A 17794-nucleotide genomic window follows, 5' to 3' on the forward strand; every position below is an offset into this window, starting at 1 on the left:
TGTTTTCTTAGGTTTCCGATTGGTTTTCTAGAGGAGAAGGCAGTGAGCGACAACGGGTTTCCTGACTGCCCATTGGTGGACCGTGCGGGCCTGCGGGTAAGCGGGTGTCAGCGCGGGCGTTCGAACTGGCGTTTGGCGGCGTTGCCATGGGGATGCGGCCTGGCTGCCTCTGGAGGTTGGCGGGTGACCAGACGCTCAGGTCGCTAGCCTTGGAGTTCTCAGAAGACGGCATCTTTTTCTCCTGTCCTGAGATAGGGCTGACTGACCAGGCGTCAGGAAGCCCCCACGGTGAGAGAATTGGGGAATCGGGGCGGAGAGGCTTGTCGGGAGCCGTGGCGCCTGCCCTGTGGAGAGGGTGCGCCTGACGGCCGCTGAGCATTTATGAGGGAACTGGGAGTTAGTTCCTCTTGGTTCTTCTGAACGTTTACCCACTCTTCCTTTCATCCCCATATTTCTACTTTTTCTTTAGCAATGATCTTGAACACCACCTCTCTCATGACGTCTTTCTGAGTTGCACATTCCTCCTGCCTTTGAACCCATACCCAGGAGGGAACCCTTCTTTGGTTCGGTTTATTTGGCTTTAGGTTATTTGTGTACTTCGTTAATCCCAGTGTCCTCCTCTCATAAATTTTTTGAAATCTTTGAGGTAAGGCAAGCTTTTTCACATGTTTTACATGTAGTCTATTTTCAGGAAATGTTTGTTCCATTGAATTTAATTCATCACATATAGGTCGGATTCCCCTTTAAGTTTTTATTCTTCTATAGAGAGGCTTTGTGGTGGTCTACTTCAATGCACGTAGCAGTGCAGTTGGCACCTATCTTATCCATTCAAGAGGTGTCCATGATAGAATTGCATTACCAAGACTGTTTCGTTGTTAGCTCATAACCTAATTCATTCTCATTGCTGATTCAGTATTCAGTCTCCTTGCTCATTATTCTCATACATCATTGGTGACTTTAATAAAAGGATTGAAAAAGCCAGGTTATAGTAGTTATGTTCTTACTACCCTCTTAGAATTCTAAGTTTGAAACACTACCCCGTAACTAAACTGCAGATCTGTAAGATGGAATCCAGTGGAAACTGGATTGGGGATTAAGAACTTGGTTTTGGTTCTGTCTTTATCTCATTCACTGTAGATGGCTTTGCAAGTCATTTACCCCTTCAGACCTTGCTTTTTTTAACTGGAAAAATCGAAGGGTTGGGCTGGGGTTGTGGCTTAGAGGGAAGCACTTGTGAAGCACTTGGTTCGATCCTCAGCACCACACAAAAATAATATAAAGGTATTATATAAAAAAAGAAAAATCTAAGGGCTGAATTAGATTAGAACTCATGTGACTCTATCAATTATCTCTCACACTCCTGGCCTTCCAAAGACCATCCTGATTTCTTTTAGCAGCTAAAAGTAGTCACTACCATTTATAGAGCATTTATCTTGTGAGAATTACAAGGGCTTTGTATAAATATTACATTTTTCTTAGTATAGCATATAAATATGCCACCCAGATAGCATTTCATTAAAAACTTTTATGTTGTTAATGAAAATTAATGATTTGTTAATGAAAATTAATGAAATTTATAATTTGTGAAGAGTAGACTTCAGGAAGTTTTGCTAAATGAGTGATAGAGCCATGTGCTGTGACATGTGCCTTTAGTCCCAGTTACTTGGGAGGCTGAGGTCAAAGGATCACAAGAGTTTGAGGCCTGCCTATGCAGTATAACAAGATCTCATACCTTTTTGAGGGAAAAATAAAAAATAAAGAGTTATATAAGTTTTACTTGTTATACTTTGAGTGTCATGGTCACTGTAAACTTTCTGAGTTACTGTCTCAGGGGTTTTGGTGTTTGTGTCCTGTTCAACAAGACAACTTTTCCATTTGATTATAAGTGAATTACAATGGATACCATATATTGTTGAGTTTTTATCATATACTGAATGTAGCACTTAATTTGCATTATTCTATGTAATCTTTTTTAAAAATATTTTTAGTTGTTGATGGACCTATATTCTTTATATGTGGTGCTGAGAATCGAACCCAGTGCCTCACACATGCTAGGCAAGCGCTCTACCACTGAGCTATAGTCCCAGCCCTCCTTGTAATCTTTGGAAGCAAACATCTAAGTCACCATCATTTTCTTTTCTTTTTTTTTTTTTTTTTGCTCCCTAAATAATTTCCTTCCTTCCATTTTTGCCCACCCCCTGCAGCACATTCACTGAATTGGCCCAGTAATTTTTAAAGATATATATCAGATTCTATCTCTTCGCTTGCTTAAAGTCTTCCAATGAATTTCTGCTTCCCTTAAAAATAAAATGTAGACACCTTTACATGTCCCTAATCTGAACCCAACCTTTGTGACTTCATCTCTCTTCACCTACTATGCTCACCAGCATGGACTTCTGTTGATTACTTTATCATGCTGAGCTCATTTCTACCCTAGAATTTACATACTCTCATGGAATGCTTTTCCTCCTGATCTTTACTCATTTATACTATTTCAGGTTTCACCTCCATGTTCCTTCTGAATGAGATCTTTTGATCATTCAATGTAAGTTAGGCCCTTTCTTTTTTTTTTAAATTGTACCTATCACTCTCTGAAATTACTCCATTTATGTGATTGTTATCTTCTCACCCTAAGATAATAGTGCCATGAGGGCAGTGACAGTTCCTTTGTTTTGTTCACTGTCCATTGTCCAGAACAGGGCCAAGCTCATAAAAGCTTCTCAAAACATATTTCTTGAATGACAGGATAAAAGTTCTTGTTGCAACTATGACCATATCTGTGTCCCTAACAATTCACTGAAGCAATAACTTCATTTTGTTGGCAGGAACAGTGAGTTAGGGTACCACTAACTCTGCCAAAGTTTTGCTAGGTAATCACATTAACCTGATAAACAAGTTTTTATCACCCTGATTACTACTAGTATCAAATTCTTTTGTAGAGTTTTAAATATAGTGTTAGGAATATTTGCTTTTGAAGCAATTATTGAATGTTTATTATTTTTAGGTACAGTTTAGATACTGGGGATAAAACATTCCTTGACCACAAAGAAATCATATTCTGTTGGAGCACATAGAAATGTTCATAGATAATTGTTACAAAATGTAACTAATGATGGAGATTATTAAAATATAATGTGAAGCCAGGTGTGGTGTTGCTTGCCTGTAATCCCAGTGGCTCAGAAGGCTAAGGCAGAAGGATCACAAGTTCAAAGCCGCCTCAGCAAAAACAAGGCGCTAAGCATCTCAGTCTCTAAATAAACCCTAGACCCTGTCTCTAAATAAAATACAAAATAGGGCTGGGGATGTGGCTCACTGGTTGAGTGCCCTAAGTTCAATCCATGGTACTCTCCCCCCTGAAAAAAAAAAAAAAAAAAAAGATACAATGCAAACACAGAAAGGGCATCTGATCACATCTGCAAATTCAGAAAATACCTCATTTGTATTTTAATCCCTAAGAAGTAAATAGGTAAAGTAAGACTTGATAAAAGTGGAAGAAGGCTATTTAAGAGCCCATGAACAATTACATAGAGAAATAAAGCAGTTCAAAGGGTTGAGTAAACTGGAGAGAGAGGAAGGGGCATGATTATAGAAGACTGTGGGACATGCCAAGGAGCTTGGATTTTGCCATGTATATAGATGATAAGATGGTTAAGATGCCACTGAGAAGTTTTAAATAAGGGAGCAGCATGGCTATATTGTACTTTTGAAAGAGTGATCTGGCTCAGTAGCCTAAAACGGGCAAAACAGAAAGTAAGGAGAGAAGTTAAGGCATAATGATCTAGGTGACAGCAGTAGTGGCTGAATTACTTAGGCAGTGGTGGCGGGAATGAGAATAGGAGAGGGGAAATTTGAAAGATTATTAGATTAAATTGGATGAATCTGTTGATTGGATTTGGGGTTAAAGGAGAGGAGGGTATCTAGGATGCTTTATAGTTTTCTCTGAGTGACCTCATGAATGGTGCTATCATCTAATCACCACCGAAAGAGAAAGGTATAGGAGCAGAGTTTTATCAGGAGGTAATGAGTTCACAAGTGTTCAGATTTTTTTTATTAGTTGTTGATGGATATTCATTATTTATTTATTTATTTGTGGTGCTGAGGATTGAACCCAGTGCCTCACACATGCCAGGCTCTACCACTGAGCCACAACTCTAGCAAAGTTCAGATTCTTAATCCTGGTACTCTTTTAACTTTTTTGTTTTGTTTTGTTTTCTTTTCTTTAGTGCAGGGGTCCAAACTCAAGGCCTCATAAATGCTAGGAAAGCTCTCTACCACTAAGGTATATTCCCATCCCCATAAGACATTAATGATTCCTACAATTCTACATGTCTTTTATTTTTGTTTGTTTCTTTTTTTTTTTTTTTTTTTTTGTAGTTGTAGATGGACAGAATGCCTTTAGTTTTTATGTGGTGCTAAGGTTTGAACCCAGTGCCTCATACATACTAGGCAAGCGCTGTGCCACTGAGCTACAGCTACAGCCACCTACATGTTTTTTTAACAAGATATTTCTATGAGACCGTTTTACTGTGAAGAAAACTTAAATTACACTGGGATTTTTGAAAGTATCCCTCTAATATTGCACAATATCCATGCCAAAAATACAAGTTGAGATTTCACCAGCAATTAGGGGCAGTTCTATGTCTATTATAGACTTTTAAAGTTAGCAGTGTGTTGTGTTTATGTTGAAATTTAATTAATTAAAAGCCGTGGTATAGAATCATATAGCCAATATTGTGGCTATCCATACACTTTCTTTTTTTTTAATTTATTTTTTTAGTTGTAGTTGGACACAATACCTTTATTCCATTTATTTATTTTTATTTGGTGCTGAGGATTGAACCCAGGGCCCCGCGCATGCTAGGCAAGCGCTCTACGGCTGAGCCACAATCCCAGCCCTATCCATACACTTTCTAAAACAAATTTTTATGGTTGTTTCAAATAAATTATGCCTCATTTTCTTAATTTGTTAAATTATAATTGCCATTTATCATAAAAAGTCTTGGAAAATTAATTGGGTAGCACAACTAATTACATATTAATTATTTAGATCACAACAAATAGAATTATTGTTTTCAAAATTGTTCATTGCTTTCTCAATGTCATTCCTTTGGAAATAATTCCTGGTGTCATAGTGGCAACTGTTTCCAAAGGGTTAAAATTCTGATTGAGTCTGTATGTTTAAAAAAACAGACTATGCAGGGCATGATGGCGCATGCCTCTAATTCTAGTTACACCGGAGATTGAGGCAAGAAGATTCCAAGCTCAAGCCCAGCTGGGCAATTTAGCAAGACCCTCTCTCAAATAAAAAAAGTGATAGGGATGTAGCTCAGTGTATAGTGTTTGCCTAGCATATGCAAAGTGGTGGGTTTGATCCCCAGCACTAAACAAACAAACAAAACAACAAGAAAAATCCCTGATCATTATTTTTCCAATTAAACACGAGAGAGCATTTGTTGAAAGTATTTGCAGAGTAGCAAAATCTGCAAATGACAGCTTCCTGAGGTTGGATTAGACCAAGACTTTAAAAATAAAGCACTGAATTTAAACTACCAGTACTGGTCACCACCTGTTACTGGGAATTCTTTCAGAATGGAACCTCTATATTTAGAGTAATGCTTGGACTGTTTTAAGATAACTGGGTTCAACAATTTTTTATGTTTATTTTTAGGTAATTGCTTTCAAGCTTTTCATCAAACTTAAGAACTCTAATAAACCCATTGGAGGGAATTTCAGTAATAGCAAGGTATTAGCAATTAAACCACAAATGAACTTGAAACTTTTTTTTCAGTTATAAGCAGAAACAATCTCTTGAAAACCACTTTTAAAAAATGGGAATAACTCACAGTTTGGTATTACAAAATCCACGCCTAGCCTTAAAAATTCCATTACCTGGGTGTGGTGGTGCATGCCTATAATCCTAGCTATTGGGGACTGAGGATCACAAGTTCAAGGCCAATCTTGGCAATTTAGCAATATCTTGTCTCAAAATAAAAAGGCCTGGGGATGTAGCTCAATGAAAAGGCACCTCTGAATTCAATCTCCAGTTCTGCCAAAAAAAAAAAAATTCCATTAAGTATCATATTCTAATTTCTTTGCAGCTGTTCTAAGCAGTTGTCTAGTGTCATTTGTCTTCTATTGAGATCTGTAGTCTATAAACAGAATAATTCCTAGAATTTGAAATAATGAACTCTCTTATGGAGGAAGAATGTATACTATATTACTCATCTTTTAATCTGCCACTCTTTATATCCTAAATTTTTTGAGTTCTTAGTTAGGGATCTAATGCATATCATGAGGTGCAAAACATTTTAATGAAAGTTGAGAGTACTGGGTTTATATTGTATCAGTTCCCCCCACCCCTGCCCCACCCCATACTGGGGATTAAATTCAGGGGTGTTTTATCACTGAGCCACATCCCCAGACCTTTTTATTTTTTTATTTGAGACAGGATCTCACTAAGTTGTGTAGGGCCTCACTGAATTCTAATGTGGTTCTCTAACTTGAGATCACCCTGCCTTAGCCTCCTGAGTTGCTGGGATTACAGCCATGCACCATCATGCTCCAAGCTATTGTATCATTTTCTGATGGTACAATGGACCCACTGACTTTGTATTACATTAACAAGTGACAATTATTAGTGGTTGTCTAGAGCTAGATGGGTTGGGGGAAATGGGTTTCTATGGAGGTTGAGGAACATAATCGAAAATTGCTTGTGGTGATGGTTACAACTCTATAAACATACAAAAAGCCATTGAATTTAAGGATTTGTATGGCATGTGAATTATACATAAAATTGTTATATATACTTTTAAAAGTGATCATTGACACAGTTTGATAGAACTCAAATAAAAAAACTTTCTTGACAATTAGAAGATATTTTAATTCTTACATTTTCATACTACTTCTACAATAATGAAATTAAAATTTGATTTTACCTTTGGAATTAACTTCTTATGTGGACCAATTTGAAGGATTGACTCTAATACCTCTAATTCCTCCCATGTAGTCCCTCATTTTCAAGAATGGTATAAAACATAATACAAATATAATACATTTAAAACATATATAATTGTACAGTTAGTGCAAAACAGTAAAATGTTTGAAAAGCCACATTTACCTACCAAAAATGTATGACATTGAGTAAGTGCCTTAAACCATTCATAGTTCTAATTACCACATAAAATGATGGTAGATGGTATTGGACTAAATCATGAATCTCAAACTCTAATGTCCACAAGGCTAACCAATTAATATAAATGAATAAAGTTGATTTATATAAAGGAACCAGGAGCAGTGAGAACCATTGGGTACATAAGACTATATGTTCTTTTTGAAGGAGACAACCACTACCCAGTTTTGATCTATTGTTGTCCTAATTATAGGCACAATTTAGCTATACATTTTAATTTTCAAGAAAAGCAGGAGCTGGGTATTTTTATTTGCTCCTGATTTTTAAGCATTGAAACTAATCTTAAAAAGTTTTGAACACTTCTCAAGCTGTAAAATATGAAGACATTCCCTCATGGACCAGATATTATGGAAAAAAATCAGCTATAGATATATGATTTCTGTTGCCCTGGTTGCTGTAGTATTATCTAAAAATTTATGTGACAAAAATATAATATGGAAAAAAATAATGTGGTATATACCAAAGATTATGGCAAAATATATGTGTGAATTATAAAACATAATACAAAACTAATAAATACCCAACACCTAGCATGCAATCTCCCTCTGTTCTCTTCATGTTCCCTTTTTCCCTGTTCTCCCTTCAGAAGTTTCCACTATCCTAAATTTTGTGTTTAGATACTGAAATATACATTGTTTGGATTTGTTTGCTTTTGAGCTTTATGAAAAGGAAAACATTTTCTTGTGATGTTTCTGAGATTTGATAAATTATTGAATATAGCTGTAGATAATTATTTTTAACTGCTGTATAATAATACATTGTATGAATAAAACCAAATTTCTTCTCTAGTCAGTGGATACTTAGGTTATTTTCAGTTTTGGATCTCATGAACAGTTCTATTATGAACATTCTGTGTGCCTCCTGAAGTACTCATGCAAAAGTTTTTCTATTTATCAAGTAGAATCATTTGGTTGTATGATATATAAAGACTACTTATTAAGGTTAAACAGTTTTTCGGTGTTACTGATTTAACATTATGATTTTTACTCTGAAAATTCTCCATAAATCTGTCTTTTCTAATTTATTGTGTTCTCTTTTTCCATACTTTTTTTTTCCTTGATGGAAGTAATCTGCTTCACTGTACCACATGATTCTGCCATTTCAGTAAGAATCTTTTCTTTTTGCCAGGTTCACTGGTGCATACCTATAATCCCAGCAACTTGGGAGTCTAAGGCAGGAGGATCACAAATTAGAGGCCACCCTCAGCAATTTAGCAAGACCCTGTCTCAAAATATAAAAGAAAAAAGAAAAAAAAGGGCTCAGAATGTGGTTCAATGGTAGAGTGCCCCTGGGTTTAATCCCCAGAACTGGAAAAAAGCAAAAAATATTTTTTCTAGCATAATAGAATTGTATTTAAAAGTAGACATTAGCTTTTACTTTTTACAAATGAAATTTGCTGAAAGTGACTTTTTAAAAATTTTTCCAAAAAGAAATATTTATTTTAAAGTTTCATGGTGGGTCAGGGATAGCTAGTGGTAGACTGCGTGCCCAGCATGCATAAGGTTGTGAGTTCAATCTCCAACAACTCTCTTCCCCCGCAAAAAAAGGCATGATGCATAAACCTTTTCAGGTAGAGATATTTTAAATTCTATCCAAAGCCACATTTTACTTGTTCATATATTTTTTGTAATAAAAGAAATGTACCTTTAAAGAAAATTGTGTGTTTTAACTGAGGATCAAACCTAGAGCCTTGGGCATGCTTGGCAAGGCTCTACTACTGAACTAAATTCCCATCTCGAAAGAGGGATTTTAATTAACCTTTATCAAAATAACAAATATTATTAAATACTATAAAAACTATGTATAAGCAAGTGAAGCTTTTTTCCTTTTTTTTTTTTAAACAGGCAGATTTATTTTATTCAAAATAAGGATAAGGGTCATAGCATCTTAATAAAATGCACTACTTTTTGATTTATGCATTATTAAGTTTATGTTGAATTAGTTTTTAAAACCTATAGTCAGTGTACCCCCCTAGAATATGTTCATTTTACCCTTCTAATTTATCTAACTAAAGCTCTTAGGATTTTCATTCTGTGCTTGAAGAGTCGAAAAATGTATTCTGCATGTGCTTGCTTGATAATGCTAACTACAACTTAGATTTCTATGGAAAATGTCAATAAGTTTCTCAAATTTTTTCAGGGTTAATTTTGTTTTTGATAATTAAAGAATTTGTTTTAGGAGAACAGATTTTTTTCCTTTTAGATGCATATAAAATTTAATGATTTTTTTTTGTGTGTGTGTGGTGCTGGGGATTAAACCCATGTGCATGTGAGGCAGACACTCTACCCAACTGAGCTATATCTCCAGCCCAAATGATAGATTTTTTTTTTAAGTGGTAAAAATGTTCTAAATTGGATTGTGATGATTGATGGTTGCACAACTGTACTGAAAACTATTGAATTGACTACTTTAAATGGGTGAGTTTTATAGTATGTGAATTATATCATAATAAAGTTGTTTAAAATGTAATGATGTCCTAATAATCCTAGAGGGATTTTTTGATCTTTTTTTTCCTAATTTTGTTTTGGTAATTGAAATATTTGGGATATTATATGAGTCTGAGACATGAAAAACTTAAATGCCTTAGAATTTAGACCACTTTCCCCTATTTTTTTCTGATTGGAAAGGGATAGTATATGGATCTTAGAATTAGTTTTCTTCTCCCTATCTCCTTTCCGCCATTCCTTTCTTCTCCCACTTCGTTCTCCCTCCTCTTCCTTTTCTTTCCTCTTCTCCTTCTCTCCTCTTCTTCCTCTTCCTCCTCCTCCTCCCTCTCCTCCCTCTTCTCCTTCAAAAGTGCTCTACCATTGAGCTACATTCCTATCCCTTTTTATTTTATTTTGAGAACAGGGTCTTACCAAGTTGCCCAGGCCATCCTTGAACTTGTAATCCTTCTGCCTCAGCCACTGAAGTAGCTGGGATTGCAAGCATGCACCACCACACTAGGTAGTTCTATATAGTAATTAAAGATTTTTACAAGAAATATTCATGGTAGTTATATAAGTAAGCAACAGTAGATTCTGATATCTAAGGTTTTGAAATTATAATAGCTGCTCCTGGGTTCATGTTAGTTATTAAACTGTCTCATACTAAGGACAGAGACTTAAACTTAGTAAAAATATCCTAAGGACTGCTTCAAACAATTTTTTAAAAAGAATACTTTTTCTGAGTCATTGACTATATGTATACTTATTTCACTAACTTTTTTAGATTGATATAAAAATTTTTCACTGATTTAAATACTCAAATATTTCCTATTTTTTACTAGCAGATGTAATTGAGTTCAGTGGGGGAAAAAAAAAGCTCTGAAAAGTAATATAATCATTTTAACTTGTTCCCAAAGTCCTAAGAAAGAAAAATCACTCAAAGTAAATTTTTCCACAAAATGGAAAATCCGTTTAGTCTTCATATGCTATATAAATTTAGAATAGTGACTCTATGTGATTTCATTTTATGTGAAATTCTACAAAATACAAACCCATCTCTAGTGACAGAAAGCAGATCAGTGATTGCCTTGGGCCAGAACAGAAAACAAGAGAGGCATTTAAGGAATGATTGATGAAGGTTTTGTTTGGTTTTTTGAGACCAGGGTCTTACTATGTTGCCCAGGCCACTCTCAAAGTCCTGGACTGAAGGGATTCTCCTGTCTTACACTACTCAGTAGCTGGAACTATAGGTTTCTGTCACCAGATGATTTGTCCTGGTTGTAAATTTTTGTTTTATTTTTACAAGGGTATATATTGGTCAAAACTCAGAGAATCATATACTTAAAATGGATAGTTGATTGTGTATAAATTATATTTCAATAAAGTTGATTAAAAGAACATTAAGACCACAGGTACAAAAAACTTATGTTTGCATTGTTTTTGCCTTTTGAGATATAGCATCTTCTAATATCTCCATATTGTGAGGCATTTGCATCAACTATGGTAATGAAGGGGAAAAAAGTACTTTTAAAATAGTTTAGGTGAATGAGTGGACACTTTGAGGGAGCATGTTAGATTGTTGGATTTTATCCACATCTTAGAACATGAATAAATTTTTAAAACTTTTTACATAATTGTAAAGTTGTATATATTTTCCTTCCAGTTGATTTTCTCTACCGTTAGTATAAGAAAGTTTGAATTTCTGCCTACTTGATTTCTTCCAAGAATCTAATTTTCTTTTTTAAAAAGCTTTTTAAAGGGCTGGGGTTGTGGCTCAGAGGTAGAGTGCCTGCCTAGCATGCGTAAGGCACTGGGTTCAATCCTCAGCACCATATAAAAATAAAATATCTGAAAAAAAAGCTTTCTTAAAAATTGACACTTATAAGCTGTACATATTTATAGGGTATCAAGTGATGTTTCAATACATGTATTTGTTGTGTAATATTCAAATAAGGGTAAGCATGTTTATCTCCTCAAACATTTGTCATCTCTTTGTGATTAAAACATTTAAAATTTTTCTTCTAGCTTGTTTGAAATGTACAGTACATTATCATTATCTGTAGTGACATTACTGTGCAGAACACCAGGACTTACATCTAATTGTTACTTAGTAACCACAATGAATCTTTCCTTATTTTTACTACTGTCCTCAACCTGTGGTCGTCACTATTCTACCCTTAACTTCTATGAAATCATCTTTTTTAGATTCCACATAAGAGATCATGAGGTATTTGATTTTCTATTCTTGGTTTATTTCATTTACTTAACATCCTCCAGTTCCATCCATGTTGTTGCAAATGACAGATATCCTTCTTTATAAGGCTGAATAGAATTCTGTTGTGTACATATACATTTTCATTTTTTAATATTTATTTATTTATTTTAGTTTTAGGTGGACACAGTACCTTTATTTTATTTTTTATGTGGTGCTGAGGATCAAACCCAGTGCCTCATGCGTGATAGGCGAGTGCTCTAACACTTGAGCCACAACCCCAGCCCCCATATATATTTTCTTTATCCATTAATCAGCTGATTGTTGTTTCCAGTTTTTGATTATTGTGAATAATGCTGCAGTAAGTAAACATGGGAACACTGATGTTTCTTTAGCATACTGATTTCATTTTGATTGGATATGAATATAACCAATAGTGTGATTGCTGAATCATATGGTAGTTCTATCTCTAATAAAAAAAAAAAACTTCCATATCTTTTTCCATTATTGCTATACAAACTTACTGGTGTGTAAGTTTTCCATAAACTCACCAGAACTTATCTTTTCTCTTTTTTTATAATAACCATTCTAACTGGGATAAGGTAATATCTCATTGTCGTTTGGTTTTCCTCTGACAATTAGTGATGTTGAACATTTTTTCATATACCTTATTGGCCATTTGTATGTTGTCTCCTCCTCCTCAATAGAGTCTTCCTATGTTGCTGAGGTTGACCTCAAACTCTTGGACTCAAGTGATTTCCTGCCTCAGCCTCCTATGTAGCTGGGGCTACATTTGCATGCTACCACATCCAGCTTTTCTGTGTGTCTTCTTTTGAAAAATGTATGTTTAGATCTATTGCCCATTTTTTAAATCAGAGCCATTGTGGTTGTTGCTCTGATTCTTTTCCTAATGCCCAGGTCCTCTCTGCTTAAGATTTATTGGGAATGCATAACCTTGATCTGAATTTAGGTCTATGGGCTGCTACATGTCATATTTTCATAGGAGGAAAGCTGATTTTAGGGTTGGATGGGAAATATACAAGATGAAGGTATCAGAGACTACTGCATTTGAGTGAAAACACATGGAATATATAAAACCCCATGAGTTAATAATGAATTTGACAAACCAGCAAAACACCACACAAAAAAATCCTAAAAGAACTCATTTGATACCATTCAAAATAACTAGGGTACTAACACTTTGTGAATTGAAAATTAAAAGGAAAGAGGGAAGCATTTATACCTACTTTCATGTACAAAATACTTGGGGTAATCAAATAGCCTTCATTGCCAGGTATGGTGGTATATACTGTAATCCCAGTGACTGAGGAGATGGGAGGCTGGGACAGGAGGAACTTGACTATGAAGCCAGCCCAGGCAACTTAGTGAGAACCCTGGCTCAAAATTAAAAATAAAAAAGGGCTGGGGATGTGGCTCAGTGGTATAGTATCCCTAGGTTTAATTCCCAGTACCAGGGGGGGAAAATAGTCAAATAGCCCTAATTGTTAACAGAAAGTTTTTTCTATACAGGAGAATTCCATAAAGAATATATAGGATCAGAAAATCACCATTTTGCAACTCCTAATGAAATAATTAAGATAGGCATTGATCATCAATAGATGAAACCATTGTATTAATTTGGTTGAGAGAATTTCACAGCCAAGAGATCAGGCTGCAGTACTTGCTGACATTCATATATATTATGAATCTGATGTGTATGATGAAGCACATGCTAATACCTTTGAAGTATTTTTGCCAGAAATACAGAAGTTGATTCTAACAGGGTTTCCACATTTGGCCAAAACAAAATAGGGTAGTTAAATTTGAATTTCAGATAAACAATGAGTGATATTTTTAGTATAAATATGTCCCATGCTGGATTTAGAGACAAGGAAAACCAATACAATTTGCTAATGTGTCTGTCACATGTAGTGTTGTAATAAACTGTCCTGTCCTGATCCATTAAATCATATATACTTTCAGCACATATGAAATCATAATAAGATTACACCTTGCCATCATCTATGAGATTGGGGTTCTTCCCAGACAGTATCATGATATTTTAAAATTATAAGCATTTTGTTATATTTATTATATTTCTTTCTCTATAAAATGTGTTCTTCACTTTAAAAAAAAATAAGATAAATAGTCCCATGTTTAGAATATACTTGGATTCTGTAACAAGTCAATAGAATAGTGAGGGGAGATGTGGGACTGCTTCTTCTTCTTTTTTTAATTATTTTAGTTGTCCATGGACCTTTATTTTATTTATTTATATGTGGTGCTGCGAATCGAACCCAGTGCCTCACTCATGCTAGGCAAGCACTCTACCACTGAGCCAAAACCCCAGCCCAATGGGACTGCTTTATTCTAAAAAAAAAAAAAAAAAAGTCTTAAGAAATATAACCAACTATGTGGTACCTATTTGGATTCTGATTTGAACAAAAGGTGTTTTGTAAAAATATATTTTAAAATATAAAGATTCTTGAGATGATTGAGTAAATTAGATTAGGGACTACACATAGGATATCAAGGAATTATTTTAAATTTTATTAGGGTTTTATTAAATTAGAGTTTTATAAGAAAATGTACTTTAAAAAACAAATTTAGGGCTGGGGTTGTGGCTCAGTGGCCGAGCGCTTGCTCCTCACATATGAGGCACTGAGTTCAATTCTCAGCACCACATAATAATAATAATAATAATAATAATAATAATAACAACAACAACAACAACAACAATAAACATTGTTGTAAGATCTTGTGTCCATGTATAGCTAAAAAAAAATATTTTAAAAAATTTAGAGGGGCTGGGGTTGTGGCTCAGTGTTAGAGTGCTTGCCTGGCCCTAGGTTCAATTCTCAATACCACATACAAATAAATAAATAAAGGTCTATCAATGACTAAAAAAAATATTTAAAAAAATACATTTAGAGATGAAATGACATGTTATCTGGGATTTACTTTAAAATATTTCAGCAAAGGAAAGCAAGGATAGAGGAATCAAGTGTGGCAAATTTGGATAATTGAAGAAAATGAGGATAAAGAATATGGGAGTTCAAATACAATTCTACTTGCTTTTGTGATGTTTAAATTGTTTACAGTAAAAATGTTTTAAAATGCTATATGTAGATCATTGTGCTTGTTTTGTCCCAGGCTGAGTTAGATCATATTGCTTTTGTCTATAAGAGTTCAAACTATACTCCAAGACAGCCACCTTATTATCACCTCTGGAACAAAGCTGGCAATAAATTTAAAAATACCCTATCAGTTTTACAACAAATGCTGTAGTAGTCTGGAAAGAAGTCACATCTCCCTGGGATACTTAATCTATTTAGCAAACATTATTTATGATAGTGTGAAATGTTGTTTATGGCTGGCTATAACCAATAGTATGTGAAAATGCTTATGTTAAATTAAAAAGTAGATTGCAGTATTGTTACAAATACAATATTTTATACAATGAAGAAATGCTTTTTTAAATCTTGAACTGGGGTTTAAGTCCACAGGGGCTTTATTAAAGCTGAAATACGTCCTCAGCTCTTTTGATTTGTTTTATTTGGAGACAGGGTCTCACTGGGCACCTCAATCTTGCTGATCCTCCTGCCTCAGCCTCCAAAGTAGCTGAGATTACAGGTATGTGCCATAGCACAAGGCTAGCATATTGAATTTTAAGAACATAAGCTAACTGTAGGACTCAGAAATTATGATACTAGAATATCCAGGCATTGAAAAATGCATGTTCATCTTGTAGGAACTACTGATTAAGGGATGTAGTAGAGGCAATGATTTTCAGAGTTAAATTGGGAAACATTTAATATGTCACCAAGGGAACGAGAGTGTGGAAAACAGGATCTTAAAACAACCTGTAGAAAATGAGAAAACCATGTAACATAACCTATTACTGTGGGTTAGGTGGAGCCATTTAGGGAATTTAGCTGCTTAGAAATAACTTAAAACATTGAGGGCTTATTCTATTCTTGGGTCTATGCTAGTTAGTGAAGGCTGTAGAAACAAAAATAGCAATAGCTGTAGGAATAAACTAACCATAACTTATTGGCCATTAAATGTGTAGCAGTGGTAGTTTATGCTGGTTTGACAAGTATTTTCTCCTTGAATCCTAACCCTGAGAACTGTGGGGTCTCTTGCATTTCCATTTTACAGTGGGAAACATGAGTTTCAGAGATATTAAATAAAGCCAGGCATGATGGTGCATGCCTATAATACCAGCTGTTCTGAAAGCTGAAGTTGTTCACAACCTTCACAACCTCAAGTTCAAGACCCTGTTTCAAAAAATAAAAACGGCTGGGGAGGAAGCTCTGTGGTAGAGTACCCCTGCATTCAATCCCAGTATCACCAAGAAGAGAGAGGAGAGAATGCTAAGTAGGTAACTCATGAAAGGTCACACACTTAACCTCCTTTATAGGATTGTTTGGAGGTTAACAAATACAAATGCTTAAAACTGTGCCTGGTGTGTATTAAATGCTCAATAAATACTAGTTGCTATTATCATTACTGAAATTTATTCCTTGCTAGGGCCCACCTCCCCAGTTGAAAAAAAATAAGAATAGTGTTTTACCTGGAAAAGACCAGTATTCTAGGTAGAAGAAATAGTAGTAAAAGGATTAGTGACCTGGTTTAGCACTGCATAGGGTGTTGGGAGTAAAATAGTAGAAGAGGCTTAGAGATGAAAGAAAGCTTCATGTTGGGGGGAAAGCTCTTGAGCTATCTTGAAAGGATAGGCATAACTTACTTCAGTAGGCAAAAGAAAGAGTGGGGAACATTTCAGACAAAGGTACCAGCATTTTAAAAGACATTGGAGGGACTGGGGGTGTAGCTCAGTGGTAGAGCACTTGCCCAACATGGGTGAGGTGCCCTGGGTTTTATTCTCAGCACCACAAAAATAAAATGAAAAAGCACTTGAAGACAATGAAATACCACTTTACACCTAATCAAAATGATCCAAATTCAGAACACTGACCACACCAAATGCTGACAGCAATGTGAAATAACAGAAATTCTCATTGGTGGGAATGCAAAATTGCACAGCTCCTGTGGAAGACAGTTTGGTGATTCTTGTAAAACTAAGCATACTTTTTCCATGTGAACCATCAATCATTTGCCTTGATATTAACTCAAAGGAGTTGAAATTTATGTCTATACAAAAACTTATACAGATGTTTATAGAAGCTTTATTCATAATTGCTGGAACTTGAAAGCATCTAAGGTGTCCTTCCATAGGTGAATGGGTAAATAAAACTAGTACATTCAGACAATGGAATGTTTTTAAGCAGTAAAAAAGAAATAAGCTATCAAGCCATGAAAAGACTTGGAGGAAACTTAAATTCATATTGTTGTAGGGACAAACAAAGAAAGCAGGAAACAGTTTTATTTAACTGCAGCCAGGTTCAGAGGGCACAGCTTTTGCTGTAATCAATCAATCGAGTTCAGGTAGTTTCAGAGTTTTATACCCAGCATGAATGTAAGGGGAGGGGCTCAGAAATTCATAGTCTGCAGAAGTTTACATAAAAGCAGCTTTTTCTTTCACTGTTTTGGGCAAGTTAACCCTTCAAGGATAACACCTGAGAAAGGGAGAGCTTCTTCTCTTTCTTTCCTTCTCCTGCCAGTTGTTACCATGGAGCCCAGTTAGTAACTTATCTAAAAATGTAGACATCTGTGGGAAGCCCCAGCTCAAGGCCAGAGGTCTTGTTTGTACATTTTTACAAACTACTATACTGGTTATTTTGTGAAAAACTAGTAAGGGGGTGTCCAGCACCTGGAGTGCTAGTATCGGCAGTGGCCAAGTAAAACAGGGAGACACAAAAATAGGAAGTTTATCTATATTGAACTCTTTTGCAGAGACTCTTTTGCTGACAGTCGCAAAATTAGCCAAGGTGAAGATTTCTAGAGAAGCCCAGTTAAGATTTTTCTGTGATGAAAGGGGGTGCCACTTCAATATTATTAAGTGAA

General features: G+C 35.2%; 1 protein-coding gene across 1 annotated transcript in view; it reads left to right on the top strand.

Annotated features, from left to right (window-relative positions):
- Positions 1-55: 55 nt before the first annotated feature.
- Positions 56-17794, top strand: part of Kif24 (kinesin family member 24) — a 62293-nt gene continuing 44554 nt past the window's right edge. Inside the window, exon 1 of the mRNA XM_046457133.2 lies at positions 56-288. The gene's annotated coding sequence lies outside the window, so the exon portion shown is untranslated. The remainder of the gene's footprint in view (positions 289-17794) is intronic.

Source organism: Marmota monax, unplaced genomic scaffold (assembly GCF_021218885.2).
Source record: "Marmota monax isolate L192 unplaced genomic scaffold, Marmota_monax_Labrador192_F-V1.1 WCK01_AAM20220418_F8-fsc00069, whole genome shotgun sequence".
Taxonomy (NCBI): Eukaryota; Metazoa; Chordata; class Mammalia; order Rodentia; family Sciuridae; genus Marmota; species Marmota monax.